The sequence below is a fragment of the Bos mutus genome, chromosome 25 (genome assembly GCF_027580195.1).
Source record: "Bos mutus isolate GX-2022 chromosome 25, NWIPB_WYAK_1.1, whole genome shotgun sequence".
Classification (NCBI taxonomy): domain Eukaryota; kingdom Metazoa; phylum Chordata; class Mammalia; order Artiodactyla; family Bovidae; genus Bos; species Bos mutus.
The window spans coordinates 22,280,387-22,302,406 of NC_091641.1; the positions used below are offsets into that span (position 1 = coordinate 22,280,387).

Genomic DNA, 22,020 nt, shown 5'->3' on the forward strand with positions numbered 1-22,020 from the left:
AAAAATAAACAAATGGGACCTAATTAAACTTAAAAGCTTCTGCACATCAAAGGAAACTATTAGCAAGGTGAAAAGACAGCCTTCAGAATGGGAGAAAATAATAGCAAATGAAGCAATGGACAAACAACTAATCTCAAAAATATACAAGCAACTCCTACAGCTCAACTCCAGAAAAATAAATGACCCAATCAAAAAATGGGCCAAAGAACTAAATAGACATTTCTCCAAAGAAGACATACAGATGGCTAACAAACACATGAAAAGATGCTCAACATCACTCATTATCAGAGAAATGCAAATCAAAACCACTATGAGGTACCATTTCACGCCAGTCAGAATGGCTGCAATCCATACCCAGAGGGAGGGTATGGGGAGGGAGGAGGGAGGAGGGTTCAGGATGGGGAACACAGGTATACCTGTGGCGGATTCATTTCGATATTTGGCAAAACTAATACAATATTGTAAAGTTTAAAAATAAAATAAAATTAAAAAAATAAAAGAAGCTTTTAAGTAAAAAAAAAAAAAAAAAAAGATATGATCAAGCAATTTCACTCCTAGGAAAGCAAGAGAACTGAAAACATATGTCCACATAAAAATGTGTATGTTAGTGTTCATAGTAGCATCACTCATAATAGCTACAAAAGGTAGAAACAACCCAAATGCTCATCAATTGATGAATTACTGAACAAAATGAAGTTTATCTATACAATGGAACATTATTTGGCCATAAAAAGAAGTGAAATACTGATACATGTTATGACATTGGATAAACAGGAAAGAAGCCAGTCACAAAAGGGTTATATGATTCTATTTACATAAAACCTGCAGAATAGGTTAGGGCTGGAATATTTGAGGGGGTGGTGATAGTTGAGGGCACAGGGTTTCTTTCAGAGGTGACAAAAATGTTCTAAAGCTGACTGGTGATGGTTGTACAACACTGAATATACTAAAAATTGTACACTTTAAAGGGACGCACTATGTAGCACGCAAAATATCTCAATAAATCTGTTTTTTTTTTTTAAAGAAAGAGATGGAAAAAATAAGCTCTTCATCATCTAGTCCCTATTTCCCCATCATCCTTGACACTACTCTTCCCTTCAAACTACAGTAATCAGGCACACTGAGCTTTCAGGTTCCCCAAATACAACTTTAAAACAAACAAACAAACAAAACAAACTTCTGAGACTTTAAACTTGCTTTTCCTTCTACCTGGAACACTCTTACATCCTTCCGTCTCTGGTCAACTTATTCTTTAGATCAACTTATTCTTTAGATGTCACTCTTCCATGTTCCTAGCCATTTCTAACATTTCAAGCCTGAGTTAGAGGCATTCCAGTGTGCTCCCACAGCAATATGCATTTACTACTATTTTAGCACTCTTCTAGCATGTGAGATGAGTGCAATTGTGCGGCAGTTTGAGCATTCTTTGGCATTGCCTTTCTTTGGGATTGGAATGAAAACTGACCTTTTCCAGTCCTGTGGCCACTGCTGAGTTTTCCAAATTTGCTGGCATGTTGAGTGCAGTACTTTCACAGCATCATCTTTCCGGATTTGAAATAGCTCAACTGGAATTCCATCACCTCCATCAGCTTTGTTCGTAGTGGTGCTTTCTAAAGCCCACTTGACTTCACATTCCAGGATGTCTGGCTCTAGGTGAGTGATCACACCATCGTGATTATCTTGGTTGTGAATATCTTTTTTGTACAGTACTTCTGTGTATTCTTGCCACCTCTTCTTAATATCTTCTGCTTCTGTTAGGTCCATACCATTTCTGTCCTTTATCGAGCCCATCTTTGCATGAAACGTTCCCTTGGTATCTCTAATTTTCTTGAAGAGATCTCTAGTCTTTTCCATTCTGTTGTTTTCTTCTATTTCTTTGCATTGATTGCTGAGGAAGGCTTTCTTATCTCTTCTTGCTATTCTTTGGAATTCTGCATTCACATGCTTATATCTTTCCTTTTCTCCTTTGCTTTTCGCTTCTTTTCTTTTCACAGCTATGTGTAAGGCCTCCCCAGACAGCCATCTTGCTTTTTTGCATTTCTTTTCCATGGGGATGGTCTTGATCCCTGTCTCCTGTACAATGTTACGAACCTCATTCCATAGTTCATCAGGCACTCTATCTATCAGATCTAGGCCCTTAAATGTATTTCTCACTTCCACTGTATAATCATAAGGGATCTGATTTAGGTCATACCTGAATGGTCTAGTGGTTTTCCCTACTTTCTTCAATTTAAGTCTGAATTTGGTAATAAGGAGTTCATGATCTGAGCCACAGTCAGCTCCTGGTCTTGTTTTTGTTGACTGTATAGAGCTTCTCCATCTTTGGCTGCAAAGAATATAATCAATCTGATTTTGGTGTTGACCATCTGGTGACGTCCATGTGTAGAGTCTTCCCTTGTGTTGTTTGAAGAGGGTGTTTGTTCTGACCAGTGCATTTTCTTGGCAAAACTCTATTAGTCTTTGCCCTGCTTCATTCCATATTCCAAGGCCGAATTTGCCTGTTACTCCAGGTGTTTCTTGACTTCCTACTTTTGCATTCCAGTCCTGTAAAATGAAAAGGACATCTTTTTTGGGTGTTAGTTCTAAAAGGTCTTGTAGGTCTTCACAGAACCGTTCAACTTCAGCTTGATAATGCTGTTCAACTTCAGAAAGGCAATGCCAAAGAATGCTCAAACTACCGCACAATTGCACTCATCTCACATGCTAGTAAAGTAATGCTTAAAATTCTCCAAGACAGGCTTCAGCAATACGTGAACCGTGAACTTCCTGATGTTCAAGCTGGTTTTAGAAAAGGCAGAGGAACCAGAGATCAAATTGCCAACATCTGCTGGATCATGGAAAAAGCAAGAGAGTTCCAGAAAAACATCTATTTCTGCTTTACTGACTATGCCAAAGCCTTTGACTGTGTGGATCACAATAAACTGTGGAAAATTCTGAAAGAGATGGGAATACCAGACCACCTGACCTGCCTCTTGAGAAATCTGTATGCAGGTCAGGAAGCAATAGTTAGAACTGGACATGGAACAACAGACTGGTTCCAAATAGGAAAAGGAGCATGTCAAGGATATATATTGTCACCCTGCTTATTTAACTTATATGCAGAGCACATCATGGAAACGCTTGACTGGAAGGAACACAAGCTGGAATCAAGATTGCCGGGAGAAATATCAATAACCTCAGATATGCAGATGACACCACCCTTATGGCAGAAAGTGAAGAGGAACTCAAAAGCCTCTTGATGAAAGTGAAAGAGGAGCATGAAAAAGTTGGCTTAAAGCTCAACATTCAGAAAACGAAGATCATGGCATCCGGTCCCATCACTTCATGGGAAATAGATGGGGAAACAGTGAAAACAGTGTCAGACTTTATTTTGGGGGGCTCCAAAATCACTGCAGATGGTGACTGCAGCCATGAAATTAAAAGACGCTTACTCCTTGGAAGGAAAGTTATGACCAACCTAGATAGCACATTCAAAAGCAGAGACATTACTTTGCCAACAAAGGTCCGTCTAGTCAAGGCTATGGTTTTTCCTGTGGTCATGTATGCATGTGAGAGTTGGACTGTGAAGAAGGCTGAGGGCCAAAGAATTGATGCTTTTGAACTGTGGTGTTGGAGAAGACTCTTGAGGGTCCCTTGGACTGCAAGGAGATCCAACCAGTCCATTCTGAAGGAGATCAGCCCTGGGATTTCTTTGGAAGGAATGATGCTAAAGCTGAAACTCAGTACTTTGGCCACCTCATGCGAAGAGTTGACTCATTGGAAAAGACTCTGATGCTGGGAGGGATTGGGGGCAGGAGGAGGAGGGGATGACAGAGGATGAGATGGCTGGATGGCATCACTGACTCGATGGATGTGAGTCTGAGTGAACTGTGGGAGTTGGTGATGGACAGGGAGGCCTGGCGTGCTGAGATTTATGGGGTTGTAAAAGAGTCGGACACGACTGAACGACTGAACTGAGCTAGCACTCTTCTTACTGAATTCCAACTAACTGTTTGTTTGTCGCTTTCACTAAAACTGAGTCTTTATTGCATCTTATCCTAGAGTAGGTAAAAAATACTTTGTAAAAAATGGAATAAGTTAAGTCAGAATCACTTTTGTGACCATTTGTCAGCTCAACAGAATACTTAAAAAAAAAGTTCTGAACTGGAAATCTTTAATTGTAAAGAGAAAGGCACTGGTACATAATTTGCCTAGAAATATGCATGAAACACTCATGTTATGACACTTGAAGCAAGTTTTCAAGTGGAAAAACAGTGACCTGCCTTAGCTGGTTTAGCTTTACATAGAGATACACGTTTACCCTGTTGGAAAAATAAAGTTTTGATTTTCACATACAACTGCATTTGAACCTTTTCCTGCAGAGATGCATGATAGGTTCTGAACCGCAGTGAATAGTCAATCTACAGGTAAGTCTGCAAAATAAAAGACCCAAGAGAATACTGAGGCTCAGAGCACTCTAACCAATTCTGAATCTGGATGAAGTTTGAGCAGATAGTATGAATTCCGTATGGAGTCCAAAGCAACATGGTGACACACTTTGAATAGATTTCTTCTAATATAAGAATGGATATCAGAAACAATTTTGCTAGGAAACATCCCAAACCTGGGGGGCTGGACAGAGAAACATGGGTTTACGGGGAAGGAATCTGAGAAAATGGTCTTTATAGCCAAACATAAATTTTTGTGTGAAGCTGTTTAACAATCCAGTGATTTCAAAATTTCTATGAGAGGTCCAAATAACTGAGGAAAAGCCCTTAAGAACACAACAGCATTTTCTGTCCAGAAGATTTTAGTGTCTAAAGTTCAAATCAACTGATTACCAAACTACATTTTGGTGGCACACTGAAAGGAGAGGTAAAAGCTTTAAAACTGGAAAGGAGATTGAAGAAAGGAGAATTTTCCCAAATTGTAAGATCTATGATAATCTATATGACATTAAACTATGTTAGATATTTTTCCCCTAGACAGATAAGGGGCTTCCCTGGTGGATCAGACAGTAAAGAATCTGCCTGCAATACGGGAGACCTGAGTTTGATCCCTGGGTTGGGAAGATCCCCTGGAGGAGGAAATGGCAACCCACTCCTGTCTTGCCAGGAGAAAAATCTGGCGTGCTACAGTCCATAGGGTTGCAAAGAGTCGGACACAACTGAGCAGCTAAGTACAGACAGGAAAGACCAGAAGACTTTAAATGTCAACTTAATTGAGAAAGAACAGGCAACCCTGTTTCATGTTATGAGTCATACACATACCTAACAGCCTTGGGAAAAAAATTCTTTTGAACTTGCAAGTATTCAAAATGGTAGGAATTTACACTTAACGATCTGTACTTTATAACTTTTAAAAACATGAGCATCACAGAAAGTGTAAAGGAAGTAATACTCTGATCATACGTACTAATTCACATATATAGTAGTGATGCAATGGTAAATGGAAAGTAAATGTAGAACATGAAATATTATTTATCACCTTTGGGAAAATACAGTTTTAGAAAAAAAAATTAAAGGAAATATGACTAAGAAGAGTATATATATGGTGCAATAGCTCAGTCATGTTGCTCTTTGTGGCCCCATGGACTGTAGCCTGCCAGGCTCCTCTGCCCACGGAATTTTCCAGGCAAGAAAACTGGAGTGGGTACCATTTCCTAGGAAATATTCCTGACCCAGGGACTGAACCCGAGCTTATTGCATTTCTTGCATTGGCAGGCAGATTCTTTATCACTAACACCAGCTGGGAAGCCTCAAGAAGATTATATATAACAATTCCTACAAGAAAGAGGTTCAGTATAGTAAAAGGTAATTTAGGACTTCCCTGGTGGTCCACTGGTTAAGAATCTACCTGCCAATGCAGGGGACATGGGTTTGATTCCTGCTCTAGCGAGATTCCACACGCTGTGGGGCAACTAAGCTCTACTGACACAACCACAGAGCCCATGAGCCCTAGTGCTCTGCTCTGCAACAAGAGAAACCGCCACAACGAGAAGCCCACACCTTACAACGAGGGCAGCTGCTGCTTGCTGCAACTAGAGAAAGCCTGCGCACAGCAACGACGACCCAGTGCAGCCAAAAATAAAAATAACCTAAAAAAATTTTTTTTTAAAGGGTAATTTGAAAAAGGAAATAGAGTCATGGATATAGAAAAACTAGTGGTTACCAAAGGGAAGAGGGGAAAATTAGGAGTATGGGATTAAAAACTATAAGCAGCTATATAAAATAGATAAGCAACAAGGATATATTGTTTAGCACCAGGAATTATAGCCATTATATTGTAGTAAGTTTTTAACGGAGCATATCTATAAAACGTTGAATCAATATGCATACACCTGAAAGTAATACTGTTAATCAACTATGCATCAACTTAATGTTATTTTTAGAAATGAGTTTAAAACACCCTTCTGGGGGTTCCCTGGTGGCTCAGTGGTGAAGGGTCCGGTCTGGGAGGATTCTACGTGCTGTGGAACAAATGAATCCGTGTGCCACAAATATTGAGACTATGCTCTGGAGCCCAGAAGCCACAACTGCTGGAGCCCACAAGCCCTAAAGCACTTGCTCTGCAATGGGAAGCCTGAGCACCGCAGCTGAGAGGAGGCCCCAGCTCACTAAAGCTGGAGAAGGGCCCAGGCAGCAGTGAAGACCCAACACAGACAAAAAAGAATGAATAAATAAAATTATTTTAAAAAAAGAATGTCTTTTGATGAAGCAGGAAAAATGACCATTTTAAAAACAAACAAAACCACCATCTGATACTTACAAAGTATTAATTATGCACTTCTGATGTCAGCATCTGCTCTCAATTTTTTTGGCCAAGATGTGTGGCATGACGGATCTTAGTTCCCTGACCAAGGATCAAAGCTGTGCCTCCCTGCATCTGAAGAACAGAGTCTTAACCACTCAACTGCCAGGTAAGCCCCGGATTCTCTCTCTTTAAAGACCAGGGTCCAGGGGACTTCCTTGGTGGTCCAGTGGTTAAGAATCCACCTTCTTATGCAGGTGACACAGCTTCCATCCCTGGTCAGGGGACTAAGATCCCACATGCTGTGGGGCAGCTAAGCCCACACCACAACTAGAGAGCCTGCATGCCACAACGAAAGATCCTGCAATCTGCAACTAAGACCTAATGTAGTCAAATAAAAAAAAAAAAAAAGACCAGGGTTCAGCAGCTTATCTATGACACTGATGTGAAAGTGAAAGTGTTAGTTGTTCAGCTGTGTCCGACTCTGCCAACCCATGGACTGCAGCCCACCAGGGTCTTCTGTCCATGGGATTCTTCAGGCAAGAATACTGGCGTGGATTGCCATTCCCTTCTCCAGGGGATTTTCCTGACCCAGGAATCGAACTCAGGTCTCCTGCATTGCAGGCAGATTCTTTACCATCTGACTGAGCCACCAGGGATGCCCATGACACTGATGAAATGATTATAATAATAATAATAAATCATAACTTCTACTACATAAAGCAATTGAGTAATCACAATAAATAAAGTTTACATTTGCATGTATGGGTATATATGTATGTGCATGTATGTGTTTGGGGTAATGATTATATTCTGAAACTGAGATAAGGGAAAGCTCGAGTAGTTTAATTGATAATAATTTTTATTGATAGTCAACTATATACTTACATTTTCTGCATAAAATGTGTATTTCTTAAGATGAACGGGCACAACTTAGGAAAAGAACGGAAAGAAATTTAATGTCATAAAATATGATAGGCTTTAAAAATTGCAACTGCATCCAGATAGTCTTCCAGAAAGTTATGGTTAGCTAGCCATACTAAAACTGCTGGAAGCTGTTCTCTGTTGTTTCAGTCAGACAAGGATCTCCAAACGAACACAGAAATTTTCATATTGAGACAAAGGATCGAAGGCAAGCACTTGAGGCAGGAAACACACTAGAAATTCAATCTTCTTGCCACTGCACAAGTAGAGTAGACATTTGGCAGCTTTCTCACTTCCCAAACAGAATCTCAAGTGTTTGGGTTCAGAAAAATATGATTTTGTCCTAACCTCTACTTTAAAACCTTAGCATTAGAATAAAGGGTGCTCAAAATAAATTTTGCTTCCCTATCACTTGTAAATCTAGGGGCGGGGGAAGGATAAATAGTAATAGCTGCCACTATATTCTGGGCACTTATTTAGTGCCAGTCATAGTATTATTAACTGTTTTACATATACTTATTTAATTCTCAAAATAATACAAATGAGGAAACTGAATAACAGGTTAAATGACTAGGTACCCGCTGGAAAAAAGTCTGATTCGATACTTCGTGAACAGTTTACTATTTAGGCATATTTTGGTAGAATAGTGTTTTTTTTTTTTTGGTAAGTTTGTCCAGAGAGTTAACCTTTAGAAACATCAGCAAAGAGGTCTCATGACTCTGATTCCACAGACAAAGGCACATTCTTCACAAACTCTGCACAGGAAATACTAAAATAATTTTCTTCAGGTGTTTAGAAACTCAGTTAATCCAATAAAAGACTATAACATTATTTTACTGTCTTAATTCTGATAAAACATAAATTAAAAAAAATTAATCTGATTGCTAATCTTATTTCTTTTTAACATTATACTGAAATTCTGGGCCTAGGTTTTCTGGACAATTTCTCTGATATGTGCTGTGCTTAGTTGCTCAGTCATGTCCAACTCTTTGTGACCTCATGGACTGTAGCCCGTCAGGCACCTCTGTCCATGGGAATTCTCCAGGCAACAATACTGAAGTGGGTTGCCATGCCCTCCTTCAGGGGATCTTCCCAACCCAGGGATCGAACCCAGATCTCCTGCATTGCAGGCGGATTCTTCACTGTCTGAGCAACCAGGGAAGCCCAAGAATACTGGAGTGGGTATCCCTTCTCCAGGGGATCTACCCAACCTAGGAATTGAACTGGGGTCTCCTGCATTGCAGGCAGATGATTTACCAGCTGAGTTACTATGCTGCTAAGTCGCTTCAGTGTCTGACTCTGTGCGACCCCATAGACGGCAGCCCACCAGGCTCCCCCGTCCCTGGGATTCTGCAGGCAAGAACACTGGAGTGGGTTGCCATTTCCTTCTCCAATGCATGAAAGTGGAAAGTGAAAATGAAGTCGCTCAGTCGTGTCCGAGTCTTAGCGACCCCATGGACTGCAGCCTACCAGGCTCCTCCGCCCATGGGATTTTCCAGGCAGGAGTACTGGAGTGGGGTGCCATTGCCTTCTCCAGAGATGGACCTAGAGATTGTTATATTGCATGAAGTCAGACAGAGAAGGAGAAATATCATATGGTATCCCTTGTATGTGGAATCTAAAAAGAAATAATAGAAATGAAGTTATTTACAAACTAGTAACAGACTCCCAGACTTTGAGAATGAACTTATGGTTGCCAGGTGGTAAGAATGGGAGGAAGAGATAGTCAGTTTGGGATGACATGCATACACTGCTGTATCTGAAATGGATAACCAACAAGGACCTACTGTACAGCACAGAGAACTTTGCTCAATGTTATGTGGCAGCCTGGATGGGAAGGTGGTTTGGAGGAGAATGGATACATGTATTGGGTATGGCTGAGTCCCTCTGCTGTTTACCTGACACTATCACAGTATTGTTAATTGGCTATATTCCAATATAAAATTAAAAAAATTTTTTTTAAAAGACGGGGCCAACTGGAATAATCCAGAATTTTTAAAAAAATTAAAGACAGTAATTCAGGAATGATTAAAAAATAGAATGAATTCCATTTTGATTGTGCTAATTCAAGAAGAGGTTCTTTAAATGCTGTAGTTTAAAAGTTTGGAGATTTACAACACAAAGTACTTTAAGCAAGATCCAACTAAATTCTTGAATAGTTTAATTCTTCCCATCAGTTTTACCCAGCAAAATCTCAAATAGCAGCTTATGTACTCAAATTATTTACATATTTTCTTCCTTAATCAGTCCCTTTTCAAAGAACAGAAAGTTCATTTAACTAGTTATTATGTTTTGTTTCACTGCTATTTTTACTTGCCTTCTTTAATGAATCAATCATTTTAAAATCACAGTTTATAAACTGATATTTGTTTCGACTATTTCTCATAGAAAAAATGCAGGTCCAACAATTGCATTCTCTATCACTTTCCCCACCACATGTCTCACCAAATCCCCATAAGATATTTCAAGTTACAAACAGATAGATGTCTTTAGGAATGAAGCTTTCACCTCTTTCCCAGCTGGAACCATAGAGGGTGCAGAAGAGAAGAAAAAGAAGGTTCCTGCTGTGCCAGAAACCCTTAAGAAAAAGCGAAAGAATTTCATAGAGCTTAAGATCAAGCGCCTGAGAAAGAAGTTTGCCCAAAAGATGCTTTGAAAGGCAAGGAGGAAGCTTATCTATGAAAAAGCCAAGCATTACCACAAGGAATATAGGCAGATGTACAGAACTGAAATTCAAATGGCTAGGATGGCACGAAAAGCCGGCAACTTCTATGTACCCGCAGAACCCAAACTGGCATTTGTCATCAGGATCACAGGTATCAACGGTGTGAGCCCAAAAGTTTGAAAGGTGCTGCAGCTCCTTTGCCTCCGGCAGATCTTCAATGGCACCTTTGTGAAGCTCAACAAGGCATCAATTAACATGCTGAGAATTGTGGAGCCATACATTACATGGGGGTACCCAAATCTGAAGTCTGTAAATGAACTGATCTACAAGCGTGGTTATGGCAAAATGAACAAGAAGTGAATGCCCTGACATACAATGCACTGATTGCTCGGTCTCTTGGGAAATACGGAATCATCTGCACGCAGGATCTGATTCATGAGATCTATACCATTGGAAAACGTTTCAAAGCGGCAAACAACTTCCTGCGGCCCTTTAAATTGTCTTCTCCATGAAGGGGAATGAAGAAAAAGACCACCCATTTTGTAGAAGGTGGAGACGCTGGCAACAGGGAAGACCAGATCAAGAGGCTTATTGGAAGGATGAACTAAGGTATCTACCAGGATTATTTCTGCAATCTGGCCAGTTAATAAACGAAACAAACTGAAAAAAAAAAAAGACTGAAGCTCTCTCATTTACAACTTTCAGGATCAGTTATCAATACAGACTATGCCTGTAAGTAATCATGACTTTGACACTAGCTATAATTCAGCAGGAAACTAATTATTGACAAAGTAGGAGGAATGAGAATCAAGAGAAAATCTTTCAGGCCACCTTGGAATTCATAATGAAAAGCGTGGGAAGTGTCACACACCCTTTAATTTAGGAAGGCAGATTTCAAAAAGGTAGGCATGATGGCATGGAATGAAATTCTTGAAGGAAAGGAGATACAAGAGGCCAAGAAGCTCTTGAAAATGAGGTTCTGACTAATATTACAGATGATAAAGAAAAGAAATAATAAAAGATACAGGGAAGGGAAGAACAATAAACGAAAGGTAAGAACTAAAGAAACCAGGGACTCATCTAACAGCGCACTATAACAATTTTAAAAAGTAGTGTGGTATAATGAACAGGTTATGGGCTTTTAAATTCAGCTCTCCCACCTTATTAAAAGATGCCAAACAAATCATTCCCTTCTTCAACTATACTTCTTCATCAGCAAAATGGGAATAACAGTTCTTGTGAAGACCTACTATAGGGGGTTCGCTACCTACCAAGACCAACAATGGTCTCTCTGTCCTTAGGTATGGTCCACTAAGAGAACACAGCCACAGCACTGTATTCAAAAGTTACTTTATTATTTTTTCCTGGGTAGTTACATTATCCATCTGACATGCACTTAGGCTCACTGGTTTCAATTTGTACTCAACAGTAGGACTTACTTTCTTGCTATCACTTTTGTTTTTTGTGAGTATGTGAAACATATACATGGTTCAAGCAAAGCTTTCTTTTAGCATTTCATTATAGTGGTATTATTCTTTATATAAGGTAAAAAAAAAAGTCCGTTTGTCCATGGGCTAGATTCTATATTCTAGTATGGTGACATTTATATCTACAACCAAAAACTACACAGCATTTATGATCAATTTTAAGATAACTGCCTATGACTACTGAAAAGATTATAGCAAAAAATCTCCAAAAGTCAGTCCCGTTAATTTTAGCTGATATGCAGTGCTATGTGCCAAGCACTGTTTTTTTTATATACATGATGCTTTAACCTTTAAAGAGGCCCCAGAAGTACGTCAGCCAAGACCATGCCATTAGCAAATAGCACAGGGAGAATTTGAATCCAGATTCCAGAGTCTGTGTTATTAGTCACTTAACTAATGTAATGTCTCCTGCATTCTAACCAGTCACCCAATGTTCTTACCATTTGGGGACTACAGAATTTAAGCCTCTTTTTGTTGCTGTTTAGTTGCTAAGTCATGTCCAACTATTTGGCGACTCCATGGACTGCAGCCCACCGGACTCCTCTGTCCATGGGATTTCCCAGGCAAGAATACTGTAGCAGGTTGCCATTTCCTTCTCCAGGAGTTAGTCCCAACCCAGGGATGGAACCCACGATTCCTGCATTTGGCAGGTAGATTCTTTACCACTGAGGCACCAGGGAAGCCAAATCTTTCCTAGCTTACCTTAAAAAAAAAAAAAAAAAAAAAAAAAAGTGTGACTTAGGAAAATTACTATATTACAACTTTTCTGAGTATTAATAAAAATTTAAAAGACAATAAATTAATATGGACTAAATCTCTTTTGATTTCTCTCATTCAGTTAGCATTTATTACACACCTTTGGGCTTCTTAGTAAAGAATCTGCCTGCAATTCAGGAGACCTGGGTTTGATCCTTGGGTTGGGACAATCCCCTGGAGGAGGGCATGGCTACCCACTCCAGTATTCTTGTCTGGAGAATTCCATGGATAGAGGAGCCTGACAAGCTATAGTCCATGGGGTCACAAAACAGCTGGACACCACTTAGCGACTAACTAACACCTTCACTTGGGGGATAAAGTGAGTCAGTTTGCCCTTCTTCCTTCTCCAAATCTCAATGAAATGACCCAAGCAATTTACATTTAGAAAAATTCTATAACAGCATGGGAAAATGTCAATAACAGAGCAGAATCGTTAAAGAATTTCTGGAATGCAGAAGAGAATAAGTTCACAAAAAAGGAGCAAGTGCTTCTGTAGTTTATAATCATACAGTCAAAAGACAGTCCTGTTCTTCAAAGAAGTGGGTGGATTCTCCCCCCAAAAAAAAACAACACCCCAAATCAGAAAATCGGAGCCCTTAACCACATTAGAGGTCTTTGGTTGTACACCTAAGGGGATACAAGAAAAGTCACGGGGAACTGCACCATTTGGGACGGCTGATGACACTTGCAACCCGGACTTTTTCAACTGGATGTGAACTGCCTGAATGGTCAAGTTGGGGATTTGCCACAAGTTCCTAAAGAGGGAGGGCAGACGGCAAAAGGAGGCGATATATAAGGGATAAAGTATTTAAGTATTTATGGGAAAAGTATTTAGGTATTTTCATTAACTCTAGGCTAACAAAGAGAACAAAAGCACTGGCCAACAACTTAACAGAGACAAAAATAAAAAAAGAAACAGCACAGCAGGAAAAACCAAAATGTACCAACCTCCCTGATAACTCTGAAGATATTCACAATAACATTAATTAAAATCTTAAGTGGTGAGGGATCAATTGGGAGATTGGAATTGACATGTATACACTACTAGAGATAAAACAGATACATAATAAGGACCTACTGTATAGCACAGGGAACTCTACTCAATACTCTGTAATGACCTATATGGGTAAAGAACCTGTAAGAAGAGTGGATATATGTGTACGCATAACTGATTCACTTTGCTGTAAGCGGAAACTAACACGACACTGAAAATCAACTATACTCCAATTTAAAAAATAAAACTTGAAAGTCAAAAAAATAAAATCTTAAATACAAGGTGGTGCACTTAAAGCAAGCATCTTACTGGCTACTAGTGTGAGTCTAAATGGTTAATGGATGATAACTACCTGCTGGATGGTTAGTAGGCAAATACTCCCGAAAGAAAGCTCTGGGAGTTAGTCCTATACCAGCAACACTTCAACATAAGGGTTTGTTTTCTGATCCTAACCCACTAAATCTTGTGAAAGTGGGAGTCCTAAAGGTGATCTTACATGCCTACATACATCTGTTATTTAAAGAAGATTCATTGCTATGGGTTTTTCAGTGATTCAATTAATGATTTTAAAAATTTAAACTCTCAATATAATTATTTTATCTACAGATAGGAAAATACAGAGTTTCTCATTTTATGTCTAATAATAAGCAAACGAAGAGGACTATAACAAATTATAGGTTACCTGTGATTATCAATCATCCTTTACTTTTAGAACACTTTATACTTGGTTACTGACTTCAACTAAGGAGGTCAAGGTCATGGCTTATACAGTTGGCTGGTTAGGGGAAAATCTATTCTTGGGCCACAAACTACATCCATAGCGCACTTAGCAAACATTACAGTAAAAAGGCTGACAGAAATATGGTTTAGTATATTCTGTCATCATTACTAGAGAATCCCCAAATACATGTTACCTTTAATATGCAGAACAGAACTTGTATATAAGCATTTAAATAGGCTACCTGAGACGTCCCTGGTCGTCCAGTGGTTAAGAATCCACCTGCCAATTCAGGGGGCATGGGTTTGTCCCTGGTCTGGAAAGATTCCACATGCTGAGGAGCAGCGAAGCCTGTGCGCCACAACTACTGAATCTGGCTACCCTAGAAGCAGGCACTGTAACAGCAGAAGTCACTGCAAGGAGAAGCCTGCACACTGCAACCAACAGTGGCCTCCGCTAACCGCCACTAGCAGAAGCTTGCGTGCAGCAATGAAGACCCAGGGCAGCCAAAAGCAAATACATAAATACACAATAAATAGGCTGCCTGGTATTTTTTTTCTCTTAGTGCACTAAACTGGAAGGAAGACGACAGCAATCCAGGTTAAGTATCAGGCATGTATGGTAAAAATGATATGGGCAACCAGGTCTAACAGTGATATATCCGAGTTGGAAAAAAAAAAAAATCAGATTGCTTTTGGTGACTACATGAGGGGTAAATAGCCAATCTCAACATTATATTATGCATTGTGATGTGATAAGAGATTAACCCATTTAGTTCTTTAACAACAACAGCCACCTATCATAGGTGCCTGCACATAGGTGTGGCAGGTGGTCCAGGTGTATTGATCTGTCCAGCCACTTTGCAAGGTAATAGGTATTATCCCCATTTACAGACGAACAGTATAAAAAGGCAAAAAGCGAAGACACTTGGAGAAGGAAATGGCAACCCACTCCAGTATTTTTGCCTGGAAAATCTCATGGACAGAGGAGCCTGGTAGGCTACAGTCCATGGGGTCGCAAAGAGTCGGACATGACTGAGCGACTTCACTTTCTTTTTTCTTTCTTAGAGATACAGAAAATAAGAATATTTAAAAATCCATGTTATCTTAAACTTGATAAAAATGGATGGTAGGTGTTTGATGTTTATTGAAAAAAAAAAAAAAAAAAGCGAAGACACTGAAAGATGAACCCCCCAGACTGGCAGGTGTCCAATATGCTACTGGAGAAAAGCAGAGAAATTGCTCCAGAAAGAATAAAGACGCTGAGCCAAAGAGGAATGGACGCCCAGGTGTGGATGTGTCTGGTGGTGAAAGTAAAGTCCAATGCTGTCAGAACAATATTGCATAGAAACCTGGAATTGCATACAAACCTAACGGTCCATGAATCAAGGTAAATCAAAAGTGGTCAAATAGGAGATAGCAAGAGTGAACATTAATATTTTAGTAATGAGTGAACTAAGTGGACAGAAATGTGCTGTGCTGTGCTTAGTCACTCAGTCGTGTCTGACTCTTTGTGACCTCATGGACTGTAGCTGCCAGGCTCCTTTGTCCATGGGGATTCTCCAGGTAAGAATACTGGAGTGGCTTGCCATGCCCTCCTCCAGGGAATCTTCCCAACCCAGGGATCGAACCCAGGTCTCGTGCATTGCAGGCAGATGCTTTACTATCTAAGCCACCAGGGAAGCCCAAGAATACTGGAGTGGGTATCCTCTCCAGAGGATCTTACTGACCAAGGAATCACACCGGGGTCTCCTGCATTGTAGGTGGATTCTTTTCCAGCTGAGCTACCAAGGAAGCCCCCTTCTCTGCCTTCTACCCAGCTATTCCCATTCCCAGACAGTCACCTAGCAGGCACAATGCAGCTAAAAGTCCAATGAGGCCCGTCCCAACTGGCCCAACCCAATATGCTTCCGGAACACCGACTCCACCCCAAACAATGGTTAGGAGGTTCCATCTTCCTCAACCATTTCCAGGTTTTGTGTTTGTAGAAGACAATGCTCTCAGGGAGGAGGGACAGGAATGAGCGAATTTAACTCAGATGACTATTATGTCTACTACTGTGGGCAAGAATCCCTTAGAAGAAATGGAGTATCTCTCATAGTCAAGAAAAGAGTCCAAAATGCAGTACTTGGGGTGCAATCTCAAAAATGACAGAACGATTTCAGTTCATTTCCAAAGCAAATCATTCAACATTACAGTAATCCAAGCCTACACCCCAACCACTAATGCTGAAGAAGATGAAGCTGAATGGTTCTATGAAGATCCACAAGACCTTCTAGAACTAACACCAAAATAAGATGTCCTTTTCATCACAGGGGACTGAAATGCAAAAGTAAGAAGTGAAGAGATACCTGGAATAACAGGCAAGTTTGGCCGTGGAGTATAAAATGAAGCAGGGCAAAGGCTAACAAAGTTTTGCCAAGAGAATGCACTGGTCACAGCAACCCTCTTCCAACAACAAAAGAGATGACTCTACCCATGGACATCACCAAATGGTCAATACCAAAATCAGACTGATTATACTGATTGAATATATTGATTATATTCTGTGCAGCCAAAGATGGAGAAGCTCTGTACAGTCAGCAAAACAAGACCGGGAGCTGACTGTGGCTCAGATCATGAGTTCCTTATTGCAAAATTCAGACTTAAAATTGACGAAAGTAGGGAAAACCACTAGGCCATTTAGGCATGATCTAAATCAAATCCCTTATGATTATACAGAGGAAATGAAAAACAGATTCAAGGGATTAGATCTGAGAAACAGAGTGCCTGAAGAACTATGGTCGGAGGTTCATAACACTGTACAGGAGGCTGTGACCAAAACCATCCCCAAGAAAAAGAAATGTAAGAAGGCAAAATGGTTGTTTGAGGATGTCTTAGAATAATGCAAAGATATCAGTTGAGTTCAGTTCAGTTGCTGAGTCGTGTCTGACTCTTTGCCACCCTGTGGACTACATCATGACAGGCCTCCCTGTCCATCACCAACTTTCAGGGTTTACTCAAACTCATGCCCATTGATTTGGTGATGCCATCCAACCATCTCAACCTCTGTTGTCCCCTTTTCCTACTGCCTTCAATCTTTCCCAGCATCAGGGTCTTTTCCAGTGAGTCAGCTCTTTGCATCAGGTGGCCAAAGTATTGGAGTTTCAGCTTCAACATCAGTCCTTCCAACGAATATTCAGGACTAATTTCCTTTAGGATGGACTAGTTGGATCTCCTTGCAGTCCAAAGGACTCTCAAGAGTCTTCTGCAACGCCACAGTTCAGTAGCATCAATTCTTTGGTGCTCAGCTTTCTTTATAGTCCAACTCTCACATGCATACATGACTACTGGAAAAATCATAGCTTTGATGAGACGGATCTTTGTTGGCAAAGTAATGTCTCTGCTTTTTAATATGCTGTCTAGGTGGGTCATAACTTTTCTTCCAAGGAGTAAACGTCTTTTAATTTCATGGCTGCAGTCACCATCTGCAGTGATTTTGGAGTCCCCAAAAATAAAGTCTGCCACTGAAAACAATAGAATGGGAAAGTCTAGAGATCTCTTCAAGAAAATTAGAGCTACCAAGGGAACATTTCATGCAAAGATGGGCTCGATAAAGGACAAAAATGGTATGGACCTAACAGAAGCAGAAGACATTAAGAAGAGGTGGCAAGAATACACAGAAGTACTGTACAAAAAAGATATTCACAACCAAGATAATCACGATGGTGTGATCACTCACCTAGAGCCAGACATCCTGGAATGTGAAGTCAAGTGGGCCTTAGGAAGCATCACTATGAACAAAGCTAGTGGAGGTGATGGAATTCCAGTTGAGCTATTTCAAATCCGGAAAGATGATGCTGTGAAAGTGCTGCACTCAATATGCCAACAAATTTGGAAAACTCAGCAGTGGCCACAGGACTGGAAAAGGTCAGTTTTCATTCCAATTCCAAAGAAAGGCAATGCCAAAGAATGCTCAAACTACCTCACAATTGCACTCATCTCATACGCTGCTGCTGCTGCTGCTAAATCACTTCAGTCATGTCCGACTCTGTGTGACCCCATAGACGGCAGCCCACCAGGCTCCCCGTCCCTGGAATTCTCCAGGCAAGAACACTGGAGTGGGTTGCCATTTCCTTCTCCATTGCATGAAAGTGAAAAGTGAAAGTGAAGTCGCTCAGTCGTGTCTGACTTTTAGCAACCCCATGGACTGCAGCCTACCAGGCTCCTCTGTCCATAGGATTTTCCAGGCAAGAGTACTGGAGTGGGGTGCCATTGCCTTCTCCTACGCTAGTAATGCTCAAAATTCTCCAAGCCAGGCTTCAACAGTATGTGAACCATGAACTTTCAGATGTTCAAGCTGGTTTTAGAAAAGGCAGAGGAACCAGAGATCAAATAAATTGCCAACATCCGCTGGACCATGGAAAATGCAAAGAGAGTTCCAGAAAAACATCTATTTCTGCTTTATTGATTAAGCCAAAGCCTTTGACTGTGGATCACAATAAACTGTGGAAAATTCTGAAAGAGATGGGAATACCAGACCATCTGAACTGCCTCTTGAGAAATCTGTATGCAGGTCAAGAAGGAATAGTTAGAACTGGACATGAACAACAGACTGGTTCCAAATAGGAAAAGGAGTACGTCAAGGCTATATATTGACACCGTGCTTATTCAACTTATATGCAGAGTACATCATGAGAAATGCTGGGCTGGAAGAAGCACAAGCTGGAATCAAGATTGCCGGGAGAAATATTAATAATCTCAGATATGCAGATGATACCATCCTTATGGCAGAAAGTGAAGAACTAAAAAGCCTCTTGATGAAAGTGAAAGAGGAGCATGAAAAAGTTGGCTTAAAGCTCAACATTCAGAAAACAAAAGATCATGGCATCTGGTCCCATCACTTCATGGCAAAGAAATAGAGGAAAGCAATACAATGGGGAAGATTAGAGATCTCTTCAAAAAAATGAGAGATACCAAAGAAATATTTCATGCAAATGTGGACACAATTAAATGACAGAAACACTAAGACCTAAAAGAAGCAGAAGATATTAAGAACAGGTGGTATGAATACACAGAAGAACCATACAAAAAAGACCTTAATGACCCACATAACCACGATGGTGTGATCACTTGCCCAGAGCCAGACATCCTGGAATATGAAGTCAAGTGGGCCTTAGGAAGCACTACTATGAACAAAGCTAGTGGAGGTGTTGGAATTCCAGCTGAGCTACTTTAAATCCTAAAAGATGATGCTGTGTAAGTGTTGCACTCAATATGTCAAATACCTGAGATATGCCAATAAATTTGGAAAACTCACCAGTGGCCATAGGACTGGAAAAAGTCAATTTTCATTTCAATCCCAAAGGAGAGCAATGCCAAAGAATGTTCAAACTACCACACAACAGCGCTCATTTCACATGCTAGCAAGGTCATGCTCAAAATCCTCCAAGCTAGGCCTCAACTGAGAACTTACAGGTTGTCAAGTTGGGTTTAGAAAAGGCAGAGGAATCAGAGGTCAAATTGCTAACATCCATCAGATCAAAAAAAAGCCAGCAAGGGAATTTCAAAATTCATTGACTATGGTAAAGCCTTTAACTGTGTGGGTCACAACAACCTGTGGAAAATTCTTAAAGAGATGGGAATACCAGATATCTCACCTGCCTACTGAGAAACCTGTATACAGGTCAAGAAGCAACAGTTAGAAATAGACATGGAACAACAGACTGGTTCCAAACTTGGAAAGGAGTACATCAAGGCTATTATCACCCTCCTTATTTAACTTATACGCAGTACGTCATGCAAAATGCCAGGTGGATGAAGCATAAGGTGGAATCAAGACTGCCAGGAGGAATATCAATAACTTCAGATATGCAGATGATACTACTTTTATGGCAGAAAGCAAAGAGGAACTAAAGAGCCTCTTGATGAAGGTGAAAGAGGAGAGTGAAAAAGTTAGCTTAAAACTCAACATTCAAAAAAGGAATATCATGGCATCTGGTCCCATCACTTCATGGCAAACACATAGGGGAAACGATGCAAACAGGGACAGACTTAATTTTCTTGCTTCAAAATCACTGTGGACAGTGACTGCACCCATGAAACTAAAAGACGCTTGTTCCTTGAAAGAAAAACTATGACAAACCTAAGCAGCATATTAAAGAGCAGAGACATCATGTATGGATGTGAGAGTTGGACTATAAAGAAGGCTGAGTGCCGAAGAATTGATGCTTTTGAACTGTGGTGTTGGAGAAGACTCTTGAGGGTCCCTTGGACTGCAAGGAGATCTAACCAGCAATCCTACAGGAAATCAGTCCTGAATATTCATTGGAAGGACTGAACTGAAAGTCCAATAATTTGGCCGCCTGATGCAAAGAGCTGACTCATTGGAAAAGACTCTAATGCTAGAAAGATTGAGGACAGGAAGAGAAGGAGGCCCCAGAGCATGGGATGGTTGGATGGCATCATTGACTCAATGGACATGAGTTTGAGCAAACTTTTGGAGGACACTTAGGGAAAGGGAAGCCTAGGGTGCTGCAGTCCAAGGGGTCACAAAGAGTCAGACATAACTGAGCAACTGAACAACAACAAACAGATGAGGAAACTAAACTCAGAGGTCAAGCAAGAAGTCCAAAGCCACATAGCTCAAAAGTGGCAGAGCCAGAATTTGAACTGAATTCTGGCTTCACCCCTGTATTCCTTTCACAACATCTTTATTAATAATTTCCCAAGAATTCAATATATGATATCATATATACTCACTTTTATTTTAAATCAAGAGACGGATGGTGAAAGAGGAGCATGGAACTATTTTTTGGTTGGGAAAAATATAAAGAAAAAGCATTCAGGTAATTTTTCAAGCACAAACAAAACATCTACAGCGCAAAGCCTAAATTAGAAGCCAAGTATCAACAGAAATACTCTTCAAGTTAAAAACACTTAATTTGTACCATTTGTACCCCAACTGACACACAAAATACTATTTTCCTCCTTATTCCATTCATTCATAGGGACCTTCAACAAACAGTAACCACACTAGCCAGGACTAACGGTCCCTCTCATGGGGGTTGGATGAGGAACTTGGATCCAGCTTATTCTGTTTCACTTTGCTTTCCCAGGGAGAGATCATTCATCCACTACAAGTTCCTTATCTTCCCCATGTCTACTTCCTACCATCGCACACCACACAAATCACACATCCATTCATGCACTCATACAAATCTTCCTCACCTCCACTGAGTTAATTCTATCTCTGGATATTCTATCTCAAGAAATCTCTTAAACATACATTTTCTGCAAGTCTTCTTTTTCTTCCTCTGCCAGGGCGATTTGTAAGTAAAAAATGACTCAGAATATTGTTGACAAATGTTAAGAAGAATCTCAATGAAGCACTTCTGTCACATAGAAGAAATCTCATGTTTTAAAGTCAAATTGACAAAGGATCAGAGATACAAGGTATTTCTACTTTTTAACTTTTAAAAAGCTTTTTATTAGTAATGTAACTGTATTGCTTTCTACTGTATTTTTTAATACAGAAGTAAGTAGTTCAGTCATGACATGGTCTTACTGACTAGCCTAGTAACCTAATTTCTGCATTGACCCAGAGAATCAACTAATCAACCTACAAATTAACTTTCACCTTAAAATACTTTTCAAAGTTGGGAATAACTAGACAGTAGCTGGACCTTACTTTCCAAAACAAAAACCAACTGACATGTAAAAAAAATTATGAATTTTGTGGACATACAGCTATTGAAAGAAAGCCATTA

The 22,020-nt window shown here is 40.1% G+C and overlaps 1 protein-coding gene and 1 pseudogene across 2 annotated transcripts in view; one reads left to right on the plus strand and one right to left on the minus strand.

Annotated features, from left to right (window-relative positions):
* Nucleotides 1–22,020, minus strand: part of MOSMO (modulator of smoothened) — a 75,803-nt gene that overhangs the window by 40,965 nt on the left and 12,818 nt on the right. The window lies entirely within an intron of this gene.
* On the plus strand, nucleotides 10,142–11,516 carry LOC102282183 (large ribosomal subunit protein uL30 pseudogene; annotated as a pseudogene).